General features: G+C 40.1%; 1 protein-coding gene across 1 annotated transcript in view; it reads left to right on the top strand.

The window, feature by feature from the left end:
• The window catches only part of mydgf (myeloid-derived growth factor), a 79,043-nt gene that overhangs the window by 36,117 nt on the left and 29,802 nt on the right, over nt 1-13,124 (top strand). The gene's annotated exons all lie outside the window — the stretch shown is intronic.

The raw sequence follows: 13,124 nt of genomic DNA, 5'->3' as shown, positions 1-13,124 counted from the left end.
CAGGGGAGTGGTCGGCTCATCGGTGGCAGGTGCGGTCATTGAGTGATTGGCGTGTCAATTCTGAGTTCCTAGGAGTTAGGCTAGGTTTCTTCTGTCTAACATTTCCTATATAACTATTCAGGTGAGTAAATCGGAACTCTCTGAAGTCTCCGAGATTTGTGAGTGTCCTGGGGAGCAGGGGAATTGCCCATCAGAAGTTAAAACTTCCCAGGCAATTCCCAAATAGGTCACTTCCTGTGGAAGTCCTGACACGCACCTCTGGCTTTGCGTCTAGCCTCTGACGATCGGAGACCAGACTATTTGGGCCTATCTAGGCTGAAACTTCAGTATTGTACTGAGGGAGTGCTGCCCTATCAGAGGTGCTGCTATTTGGGTAAACCATTAAGCATAGGTCATGTCTGCTCTCAGGTGCATTTGAAGGACCCCATGATACTTTCAGAGGAATTCTGAGTGCTTGCCAATATTTATCTCTAAGCCATTAATTATCCTGCAATCAACATCACTAAAACAGATAAATCTAGTCATTTATATCATTGCGCTCTGAGCAAGAGTCATACAGACTTGAAACGTTAACTGTTTCTCTCTCCACAGATGTAGCTAGACCTGAGTTTTTCCAGCATTTTCTGTTTTTGTTTCAGATTCCCAGCATCCACAGTATTTTGCTTTTATATCATTGTGCGATCTTGCAGTGCACAAATTCGCTGCCATGTTACCTTGCATTAGTGACTGTACTTCAGAAGTCCTTTACTGGCTGTTAAGTGCTTTAGAATCTCGGTGCACAAATTGGCTGCTATGTTACATTCCATTAGTGACTGTACTTCAGAAGTTTTTTATTGGCTGTAAAGTGCTTTAGAATTTCAAGCTATTAAAAGCATGATATAAAATACACATTCTCTTTCTCCTTCGTTTTTTGCCTGATGCAACTTGCTAGGGTTTATTTTAATAGACCAACTGTTTTGTCTTTAGAAGAAATCATGTTGATGACTTCAGTAGTGTGACTTAAAGCCTGAATATTAATATTCTTTAAAATCACTATCCAAGTCAAACATGAATCCATCTTCATTCAGTTGTCTTATGTGGAAAAATGTATTGCATCAGCTTTTTGTCACAGTTGAAATATTTACTGGTGTGTACTGCTATGAAGTAACAGCTTCAACAAATGCCGCTGTGATCCAAAAGACTCTTGTTCGTCAATTTTCTGTTTTTTGAAGGCATTTATGCTAGAATTTTTGTGGACATTATCAACTCACTGTTGTAAGCAACCTTCATGTGAGTCTACAGAGTTTGTTTCGTGTTGAGATGATCTTTCATCAGAACCGAAGAATGATAGAAGGGTAGGGTACAGAAAGCACAAAAGAGATCTCTAAGGGTTTGTTGCAGTGTCTTTGACTCATGATGTTTTTTATCAATCAGTCCAAGTGAAGAGTTAGAAGATTTGTCATATTGAGCACGACCAACATGGGAACAAAAACGGAAAATGCTGGAAAAACTCAGCAGTCTAGCAGCATCTGTGGAGAGAGAAAGAGTTAATGTTTTGAGTACGTATAACCCTTCTTCAGAGCTGGATAGGAACATAGGACTTAGGAGCAGGAGTAGGCCTTTCAGCCCTTGGAGTCTGCTCCACCATTCAATAAGATCATGATTGATCTGGTTGTAATCTCAACTCCACTTTGCCATTTCCCTAACCCTTGACTCTCTTGTCCATCAAAACTCTGTCTAACTCTTCTTGAATAAATTCAATGACCCAGCCTCCTGCTTCCTGGGGAAGAGAATTCCACCTACTAATCACCATTTGAGAGGGAAAAAAAATTCTCCTCATCTCTGTTTTAAACAGTAGAACTCTTATTCTTAAACTGTGTCCCTGGTTCTAGTCTTTCCCATAAGTGGAAACATCCTTCCGGTATTTATCCTTTTAAATCCCTCAGGATCTTACTTCAATAAGATCATTTCTTATTCTTCTAAACTTCAATGGGTATAGGTACAACGTATTCAATATGAGATGAAACAGGAAGCAGCAACTAAATGATGTGCAGTTGGATTACAGGAGAATTAAATGAGGAAGAGAAGACTGAGGGAAACAAATAGTTGAAATCAAGTAGTTATCTGGTTAGGTGGTGACATGAATGTGTGTTGATGCCAGCATAGTAAGAATGCATTGAACTCTTACTAAAGTTTGGAAAAGAGTTTGGATCAGGAAAAAAAAATAAGTACAGGGGATAGTCACCTTAGTAGTATTGATGCAATGTAGAGACAGGAAAGTTTACAACTATGTTTAGAATTTCTAATTATAAAGGCTACATTGAATGTGCTTGGTGTACTGAAAACTTACTTGGATAAGGTTGTGTGCATATATTCAGAATAATTTATTTACCATTCATCTGTAAATGCTGGGTTAGTATGAGCAAAGCATCTTGAAATAGTTGGCTCTGATTAAGAGGACAGGAAGTAGCTCCAAATTCTTCTCCAAAATTAGCTGCTGGAGTTTGTAGTGTTATTTGTGGTAAAGCAATATCTGTTTTTAAGACAGATTTTCTTGTGGAGGTTTCCTCACGCCATTTTCAGCTGAATAATGTTAAAAGATCGCTGAACCAATGTTCATGGCATGCAAATAGTAATTAACACTAGGTTGAAAATGCTCTGAGCCAGGCATGATACAGGTGAATTTTTGTATGGCCTGACATGCAGCTATTATCTTTCTCTTCCTGCCATCGCAAAAATGTGTATTAGTTGACAGCAATTTACTAATCCCTTATAGTGGGAGTGAAAGAATTCAGTCATCATCTGAGCAATGAGTTCTGATGAAACTAACTAAACCTATTGAAGAAGTGCAAAAATAAGTCAATGATACTGAGCTGGCTCTGCGTTAGTCTAAAGCAGGTACCCGTCTTGGAGGTAATTAACAATAATGGAACCAACATTGGCAGTAACCTGGAAACAAATAAAATACTGAAAGAAATAAAATGAAAACATGCACACTGACAGTAACACCTAGTAATACACCACTAAAATCCTAGTTTTAACTGAATACGTGACAGTTAATGCATTAATAGGAGGATAGGCGTTTTCATCTCTGACTGCTTTTAAGATCAGGCCTCCCTATTACAACTTATGGTGCTTCTTACAAGTCTATATAATTGGGAAAATGTTTCATCCTGTGGGGTATTTGTTCCCATGGGGCGGATTGTATTATATAGACGTTAACTACATTTTTGGGTTAAAAGCATCAACATTCTGGTTTTAAGAATTTTTTATGTTCATCAGTGGGAGCATAGAGTATAATGTAAATTTTACATTTTTTTTGGCATGTAATGCCTTCAGAAATCATTTTGCTGCACAGCGGGATCATTGTCGATTTGAAATCTCACTTTTCTGTAACCATCAGTTTGTCACTGATAACCTGCTTCAGAACAAAGGGCGAGCAGCCCTAAGTTTTCCACTCTGCTCAAAATTGATTTCTGAACAAGAAAATCTGACCTCTGTATACAAGTATGGGAGAACTTTGCTCATCAGCCACATTATATTTCTAGTCTTTATGAGCTGATCAAACTGTTGGTTCCTTACTAGAACTAAAGAGGTCAAAAATTGCATTTCATAAGTACAAGAATGTTTCCAAGGTTGTCCTGCATTGCTGCACTTGGATTTAAGCTGGTGTGAAGCTAAATCATCTCCTTGAGGTTATCTCACATCAGTTGCCAAAATATGATCCATTTGGTGACTTTGCTGCACAGCTATGCTACAGTTTTTGTCTGGATGCCAAAATAGCAATGTAACTGGATTGTTTGACCTAGAATTAACATTTGGCCAAGAAAAATTCATCTTTCAGTTTCATTTTTATTTTTTCATATTGTGCAAATCTTCTGGCCAGGATTTTTTGCTGAGCGGTCGCACGCCAGACCCGCTCGAGCGTAAAATGATGCGTGATGATGTCAGACGAGCGTCCCGACGTCATTGCGCACTCACGTGATACTTAGTTCGGTACCCGCACACGGGAGTTGGCTGTGCACTCACCGACAATTAAAGGGCCTATTAAGGCCATTAACAATCCAATTGATTTAAATTTTTCACTGCCTGTTCAATCTTAGGTTGGTGGGCAGGTGAAAAGGCCAGGAGGCCAAAGGCATTTTTTGCAAAACCTCACCCATGGGCAGGATGAGGTTTCGACCCATCGTTAAAAAATAAAAAAATCTTAATTTCTAACATATCCTTGTTCATGAGTCACATGAGGGGGCATGTTTTTTAACACCCTAAAATTCTTTATTTTTTATTTCCAAAACTGTTCATCTCCCTGAGGCAGCTCTGTGCCTCAAGGAACTTTTCCAGATGCATGAAGTTCACGCTACTACCCCCCCCTCCCTCAGACAGTCAGTGTTGCAGCATGCGAAGGCCCACCAGTGTGAAATCGCGGCCCGGCCCCAATTGTGGGCAGCGTTCGGCTTCCAGATTGCCCATGCTGACCCCGCCCGACGTCAAAATTCTGTCCTTTATGTGCTAGTTAGATTAGCTGCATCTGGCTTCCCACTCATTAATAGATAATCATGGCAGCTGAATTGTAATTATGACATATATAATTGTCATGCCCAGTGAAGGCATGTCCTAGTCATTAATTAACATATGGACTGTGTTCACATAGAAGCTTCTGGAACTGTCTTAATATTTTAAAATGAACACTGAACTGTTAAAATGGCTGCCAAGAGTCAGGTGAGTTGCAGCCATAACAAAGACTATCAAGCTTCTGGACAGTTCTGAATTGAAAAATACTGGGTGGAGGCCTCTCCCTTGAATGTATGCACCCAGATGGAACCTACCTGTGGCATTTACACTTGTTCATGTTTGGAGATTCACCCCAAACACAAACCCAGGTTTCATGGTGGGGATTTTCCAACCCCTCATGCCAGCAGGATCTTCCAGTTCAGTTAACGTGAATGGAGGTTTCAATGGCTCGCTGGCCCCAGCACGGGAGGGCTGGAAAATTCCAACCCAAGACTCCAATTTGGAACCCTAACAATGAGAACTGGGCAGAAGCCAAGTCATCCTAAGTGTGAAGCACTCATTCATTATCTCCATTATATGGCAATAACTTTCAGTTAAGCCTTCTGGGTGGACAATACCAGTATTGGTCATGTGACTGAAAATGGCTGGAGATAACATGTTTAATCTGAAGACCCAGAAAAGAACTGGACAGTTTGCAAGAGACCGCTGAATGCTGCAAGAGCATCAGCAACAGGGCTGTGCTGTCTTTGCCTTTTTAGAACAGGGAGGCTGTAAAGTCTTTAAAAAGCTTCCCATCCTGATTCCAAATATCAAGCCCATCTGGACACCCTGATTTTAAAAAAAAAACTGCAAGTACCTAACTTCATGACCTGCTGAGCATTCATCTCTTTGAAGGAACCCTACTATAACCCTGATATCTGACTTTAGCTATCTGAACTAATCTAAACCACAATTTCAGTGGAAAAGACTCACTACTTAATTGTACGCGCAAAGACGCTTTTTTTTCTATAACAATCTAAACACATGTATTGTTAACTTTTCTTCTGGTCTAATCCTTGAAGAAGTGCACTCTCTTCTTTAATTGTATCTTTCTTGAATGTGTGATGTGTGACTGATGTCGTGTTTACATTTTTCTGGGCATGTGTGTGAATAAATAATTCTCTTTATTTAAACCCACAAAAGCCTGCTGCTGTTATTTAAATTGACCATTACCCAGAATGGCTAAGAAACACATATATTGACCTTTTTCAATAAGTCACTGATTACGGACAGTAAGGGAAGGGAATTGAGGGTTTTAGTTTATTTCTTCTGCCCTTAGACAAAGTATAAAATATTTTTTTATTATTATTCATTCATGGGATGTGAGCTTCGTTGGCTGGGCCAGTATTTATTGCCCAGCTATAGTTGCCCTTGAGAAGCTGGTGGTGAGCTGCTTTCTTGAACCGTTGTGCAAGGATTGCACAACTATGAACATTTCAGTATATAAATAATTACAATGCCTTGTAAATTGCAGCTCTCAATTTAGAATAAAAATGAATAGTTTACTGCACTTTGCATTTTGTATTAAAATCCATGGATCATATATTGCCAGATTGAATTAATTATATTCTCAATCATTTGCATACTATTTGAGCTTTATGAAGTATGGGAATTGGTGTCTTGCAGTCTATTTGTTCTATATCTATTTTGCAGAATGGTGTCTTTTCTCCTTAATTCCATTGCAAATTCATGTGGCTGTGCAAGAAATAGTGGCAATGTGAGGTGGGATTTTAAGAGTTTTCTAGTGAAGCCCAGACATCACTTTTCCTACCTTTCAGCCAGGGAACACACGTTCGTGTCAGAGTAGCTTTGGTACGCGTTACCTAGGATTGGTTTCGGTGCTCGTTTCTGAACGCTTTCAAGCTTGTTCATGTGATCTTTGGTAAGTCCAACATTGCGTATTCAACAATGGGTCCTCAAATGAATATGGCGCAGAAGGAAGCCATTCGGCTCATCGTGTCTGCACTGGCTGTCCGAATGAGCAACTCATCCAGTGTCATTGCACCACCACCTCCCTGTAACCCTGCACATTCTCCCTTTTCAGATAACCGCCTAATTCCTTTTTGAATGCTCCAGTTGAACCTGCTTCCACCAAACTCTCAGGCAGTGCATTCCAAACCCTAACCACTCATTGTGTGAAAAAGTTTTTTCCTCATATTGCTTTTGCTTCTTTTACTAATTACTTTAAGTCTGTGCCATTTCACTCTCGGTCCTTTCACGAGTAAGAACAGTTTTTCCCTACCTACTGTGTCCAGACTGCACATGATGTTGAATACCTCTGTCAAATCTACTTTCAGTCTTTTCTCTAAGGAAAACAGTCCTACCTTCTCCAATCTATCTTCATAACTTAAGTTCCTCATTGCTGAACCATTCTCATGAACCTTTTCTGTGCCCTTTCTATTGCCTTCACACACTTCCTAAAGTGCAGTACCCAGAACTGGATACAGTACTCTAGCTGAGGGTGAACAAATGACTGATACAAATTCAATGTAACCTCCTTGCTCTTGTACTCTATGCCATTATTAATAAAGCCCAGGATACTGTATACTTTATTAATTGCACACTCAAATTGTCCTGCCACCTTCAGTAATTTATGCAGGTACACACCCATGCCCCTCTGATCCTGCATCCACTTTAGAGTTGTACCCTTTATTTTATATTATCTCCCTATGTTCTTCATACCAAAATGAATTACTTCACATTTCTCCACATTGAATTTCATCTGCTGCTTGACTGCCAATTGTTGTGACCGATGCAGTTGGTAAAGCGGAGTTATTTAAAAATCCGAGGGAAACTTTGAACAACTGTCATAACCTATAGTTTTAAGTGTTATGTTTGAGATGCGACTCAACTCAAGAATCAGACAACTAGTTATCAAGGTTTTACATTAGACTAAATGAAACATTTTATTAATATACACAGGTTAAAATACATGTACACATGGCTAGAAATTGCTACTATCATAACTTTTAACAAATTCCCAAACTAATCTCCATTAAGGCAACAGCAACCCATAGCCTTACCCATATACCAGGCAAAGCATTTTCACCTTACAAATTCAAAATGAGATTCTTTGTACTTTGGTTCCTGTGGAGCCAGTTGGAGGCTTACAGCTGCCTTTTGATCTCACATTGCCTCTGCCCTGCACGCCCGAAAACTGCTAAGTTATACCTACCACTACCGATAGAATGTTAATTCTCATTGTATCAACAACCTCAACTAAACCTCCCTAACAATAAAATCCCTTTCATAGTGCCAATTTTAATAGTAATATAAACATTTGGCTTGGTATCTGCTAGATAGGTATCATTCTTCACCCCACTTCTTGGATGCTCTATTAAAAATTGCAAACGCATGGTATCTCTCTTACATATCAAAACTAGTACATATCAAAGCATCCAGACTAGCTGGCTTTAATCCAATTAAGACATACCCACAGATTAAACCTCTATTTTAAAAGAAAAATATTTTCCAAAATATTATATACATAGCTTCATGACACAATTCCATCAACTTGTCTATGTCCTTTTGAAGGTCAGTACCCTCCTCACAGTTCATAATGTTTCCAAGTTTTGTATCCTCTGCAAACTTTGAAATTGTGCTCAGCTCTCCAAGGTCTAGATCATTAATACATATATCAGGAAAAACAAGGCTCTCAACATTGACCCCTGGGGAACTCCACCGCAAACCTGGAAAACTGACCCCTAGGGTATTCTACTGCAAAGCTGGAAAACATCCATTAACCACTATTCTTTGTTTCCTGTCACTCAGCCAATTCTGTGTCCATGTTGTGACTGTTCCTTTTATTCCATGAGCTATAACCTTATTCACAGGCCTGTTGTATGGCACTGTATCAGACACCTTTTGCAAGTCCATGTACACTTTGTCAGCAGCATTGCCTTCAACCATCTGCTCTGTTACCTTGTCATAAAGCTCTCTAAGTTAGTTAAACATGGTTTTCCCTTAATAAATCCATGCTAGCTTTCCTTAATTAACCTGCAATTATCCACGTGAGTATTAATTTTGCCCTGAATTATTGTTTCTAGACGTTTCCTCGCCATTGCAGTTAAACTGACGTCGTTGCTGGGTTATCTTTACCCTTTTTTGAACAAAGGTGTAACACTTGCGATTCTTTAGTCCTCCGGGGCCACCCCTGAGCCTAAGGAAGGCCGAAAAATCATGGGCAGGATTTTCTGGTCGTTGGACAGGCACAGTGGGCGGGCCCAAGAGCAGCCGCAAAAGGGTCTGCCGCCCGTGATCGGACCCTGACTGCGATTTCATGCTGGCTGGCCAATTAACAGCCAGCCAGCCTGAAAAGCACACTGAGGAGCTCAGCGCTGCAGGAGTGAGGGCAGGAGGAGTGCGAGTGCAAAGGTCTGCACAGGGGAGCATGCACTGAAAGCTCCCTGAAGGCAGGGAGCTGAAGAATTGCACATTGTACAATCAAAAAGATTTTAAAAATGTTAAAAACATGCCCTGACATAGAACTCAATAACAATTGCAAATTGGACAGGCAGCAAAAAATTTCTTTCAATTTACTTGATTTAAGGCCCTTAATAGGCCTCTTAATTGTTGGCACTGCGACTCTCTTGTGTGCACCTGCCGACCGAAATGTTGCACAAGTGCATGAGGACGTCGGAATGCTTGCCCAACGTCATTGCGCACTATTTTGTGTCCTATCGGATCAGGCGTGCACCCACCTGCGGGACGTAAAATCCTGCCCTATGGCTCGTGCCTCTGCAATTTCCCCTCTCACTTCCCTCGGTATCCTTTGATGCATCTCAGATAGAGATGACTAAGGTATAGATAACCTATCCAATAACACCACCTTTTCAATTTTAAACTCATCTATTACCTGAATTACCTCCTCTTTTACTATGGCCTGGGTAGCATTTTCTTCCTTGGTAAAGACAGATGCAAAGTATTCATTTAATATCTCAGCTATGCACTCTGCCTCTGTGTAAATCACCTTTTTGGTCCCTAATCGGCCCTAATCCCCCTCTTACAACCCTTTTACTACTAATATGCCTGTCAAAGACTTTGGGATTCCCTTTTTTTGTTAGCTGCCAGTCTCTTTTCATACTCTCTTCCTGCTCTTATTTGCTTCTTCACTTTTCCTCTGAACCTTCTATATTCAACTTGGTTTCAATTGTATTTCCTACCTGACCCCTGTCATAAGTAGACTTTTTTCTTCTTTATCTTAATCTGTTTCCTTTGTTATCCAGGAGCACGAGATTTGTTTGCCCTATCTTTCTCTTTTGAGAATATGTACTGTGACTGTGCCCGAGTTATCTCTTCCTTGAAGAGATCGTTCAGCTACCAATTTTTCTGCTAACCTTTGACTCCCATTCGTTCAGCCCAGATCTGTTCTTACCTCATTTGATATTGGATTTCCCCCAGTTAATTTTTCTTACTCTGGACTGTTTCTTGTCCTTTTTCATAGTCAGCCTAAACCTTATGATACAATGATCACCGTCCCCTAAATGTTCTCCTAAAGACAAAGAGGTATTGATGGTGGTGATATGATAGGGACCCCTTGTCCTCACTTATCACCCCACCAGCCTCCGCATTCAAAGGATCATCCTCCGCCATTTCCGCCGACTCCAGCATGATGCTACCACCAAACACATCTTCCCTTCACCTCCCCTGGTGGCATTCCACAGGGATCGTTCCCTCTGGGACACCCTGGTCCACTCCTCCATCACCCCCTACACCTCAGCCCCCTCCCCCGGCAACTTCTCATGCAATCGCAGAAGGTGCAACACCTGCCCCTTTACTTCCCCCCTCCTCACTGTCCAAGGGCCTAAACACTCCTTTCAAGTGAAGCAGCATTACACTTGCACTTCCCTCAATTTAGTTTACTGCATTTGCCGCTCCCAATGCGGTTTCCTGTAGATTGGAGAGACCAAGCGCAGACTGGGTGACCGCTTTGCGGAACACCTTAGGTCTGTCCGCAAGCGTGACCCAGACCTCCCTGACACTTGCTATTTCAATGCAACACCCTGCTCTCATGCTTACATGTCCGTCCTGGACCTGCTGCAATGTTCCAGTGAAGCTCAACGCAAACTGGAGGAACAGCACCTCATCTTCTGACTAGGCACTTTACAGCCTTCCGGACTGAATATTGAGTTCAACAACTTTTAGTTCATGAACTCTTGCCTCCATCCCCACCACCTTTCTGATCCCCCTTTTCCCAATAATTTATATATATTTTTCTTTTTCCACCTATTTCCATTATTTTTAAATGTATTTCCATCCATTGTTTTATCTCTCCTTTTAGCCTATTTCGATCCCTTCCCCCCACCCCACCCCCACTAGGGCTATCTGTACCTAGCTCGTCCTGCTTTCTACCCTTAATGTCACCATCAACACAAATCTTAGCTTATATCACCACCGTCAAGACCTCTTTGTCCTTTTGTCTATGACATCTTTTGGCAATCTCCACTTATCACTGGCCCTCTATCTAGCTCTACCTGTCCCACTCCCCCTTAAACCAGCTTATATTTTACCTCTTTTCTATTTTTCCTTAGTTCTGATGAAGAGTCATTTGGACTCGAAACATTAACTGTATTCCTCTCCACAGATGCTGTCAGACCTGCTGAGTTTTTCCAGGTATTTTTGTTTTTGTTTTGGATTTCCAGCATCTGCAGTTTTTTGCTTTTATCATACTGCTTTACATGCTCAGTATGTCACAGTCAAGACTCATTACAGTTTCTTAATCCAGGACATTCTTTACCAAGACCTTATAACTGGAATTTCTTTAGCCACCAAAGTTTTTTAATATATTGACTTTTAAAACCCAAGTTGGATGCCATTTAATTTGTATGATCTCGATGGCATTGCTCCATCATCTAATATCTCATTTAAAAAAATAACAAGATAAAATTGAAAATGCACCAAAATTGAACTAACAATTATAGCATTATTTTACCTACAGCATCTTTTCTATCTTTTTTCAATGTATTCTGTTTATATAAAATTAATAAAATTTGTCTTTAAATGGCAGGTTAAATTTTGCTTAAGTTATATGACACAATGTTCACCATTGAGTCTGTGACTGTTGCTTAGGAATGGAACTAATTGAGATAAGCGCTGTGTGATGTCTTACCTCCATTTCTTGGAAAAAATGATTATATTGAGTTTTAGATACCAACTGAGCTCCTTCTGTTTAAATCCAGAGTACAGGCATGTGCTTTTTGTTGTCTTGGGAAATTATTCACAACATCTTGTTTTAACAACCTGGCTCCAAATGAGATCCTTTAGTTGTAAGTAATGCTTTTCTGACTAAAATGGCAATAATAAAATGAAGATAGGGATTTTTTTTTCCTTGCACTGCTTTGCTAGCTGATGGCTTTATTTTTTTTCCAAACTAAATCCAGTTCACTTTGCTGGGAAGAAGATTGAATTAACAGCTTCCATTGTGCAATGGCAATCAATTCTGCCTGCTGTTTTAAAACTGTAAAGCTTTTGTGGCTAGTTCTGGATTATTTTGTCAACACTGATATTAGACCTATTTACGTTCCCTTTTGGAGTAGCAGCCTGCGCAGCAAAGCTCTAGTAGACCGGAAGTGAATTCACTATGGCCCATTCAATGTTTTTGTTTTACTTGAATTAGATTGTAGTTTAAAGTTTCCATAAAAGTGAACATATTATTGAGAATCCTATACACCAAAATCAGAAGAAACCAAACTAGCAGCAGTGCAGAAACAGTAATGATAATTGTCATTGTTTATAAAACATTCGGTGCTCGCAATACCAATGTGAGATAGGAAATTTCTGCAAGGATTCTGTGTTGAGTGTTCTGATTTGGTTTGTGAAGCATGAGATTGACAATGATCACACCATGAGTCAAGATTGCTTTCAATTATTTCCTTGAAGGAAGATTTTAGCAGGTGTATTATATTTATTGCAAACAAATTGAATCATTAGGGCTTCACTACATTTTTCTCAGTTTAGACAGAACTGGTTTGTTTCTAGATTTCTATGTGCTGTGCTATTGGATGTAGTTTACTAGGAGATGCACGATTACAAATCGATACTTTTCTTATTTTTTTTACTCATTCATGGAATGTGGACGTTCAGAGGCAGTTTTTAAGAGTCAACCACATTGCTGTGGGTCTGGAGTCACATATAGACCAGACCATGTAAGGATGGCAAACATTAGCAAATCAGATGGGTTTTTACAACAATTAGTAATGGTTTTGTGGTCATCATCAGACTTTTAATTCTAGATTTTTATTAAATTCAAATTTCTGCCATGGTGGGATTCGAACTCAGGTCCCAAAAATATTACCCTGAGTCTCTGAAATACTAGCCCAGTGACAATACCACTGCCACCACATCCTCCTGACATCACAATGTATATAGTCTTAGAACCACAAAGAGGAGGCCATTCAGCCCATGATGCCTGCACTGGCTCTCCATAGAAGCAGTTTACCTAGTGAAACTCCCCACCTTCTCCCTGTAGCCCTGAGCATTCTTCCTTTTCAGATAATAATCCAATTCCCTCTTGAATACCTCAATTGAACCTGCCTCCACCATACTCTGGCGGTGCATTCTTAACCACTCATGGGGGAAAAAGATTTTCCTCATGT

This window comes from Carcharodon carcharias, chromosome 14 (genome assembly GCF_017639515.1).
Source record: "Carcharodon carcharias isolate sCarCar2 chromosome 14, sCarCar2.pri, whole genome shotgun sequence".
NCBI lineage: Eukaryota > Metazoa > Chordata > Chondrichthyes > Lamniformes > Lamnidae > Carcharodon > Carcharodon carcharias.
The sequence above is the reverse complement of the archived record's forward strand: the minus strand, read 5'-3'. Positions and strand labels throughout refer to the sequence as shown.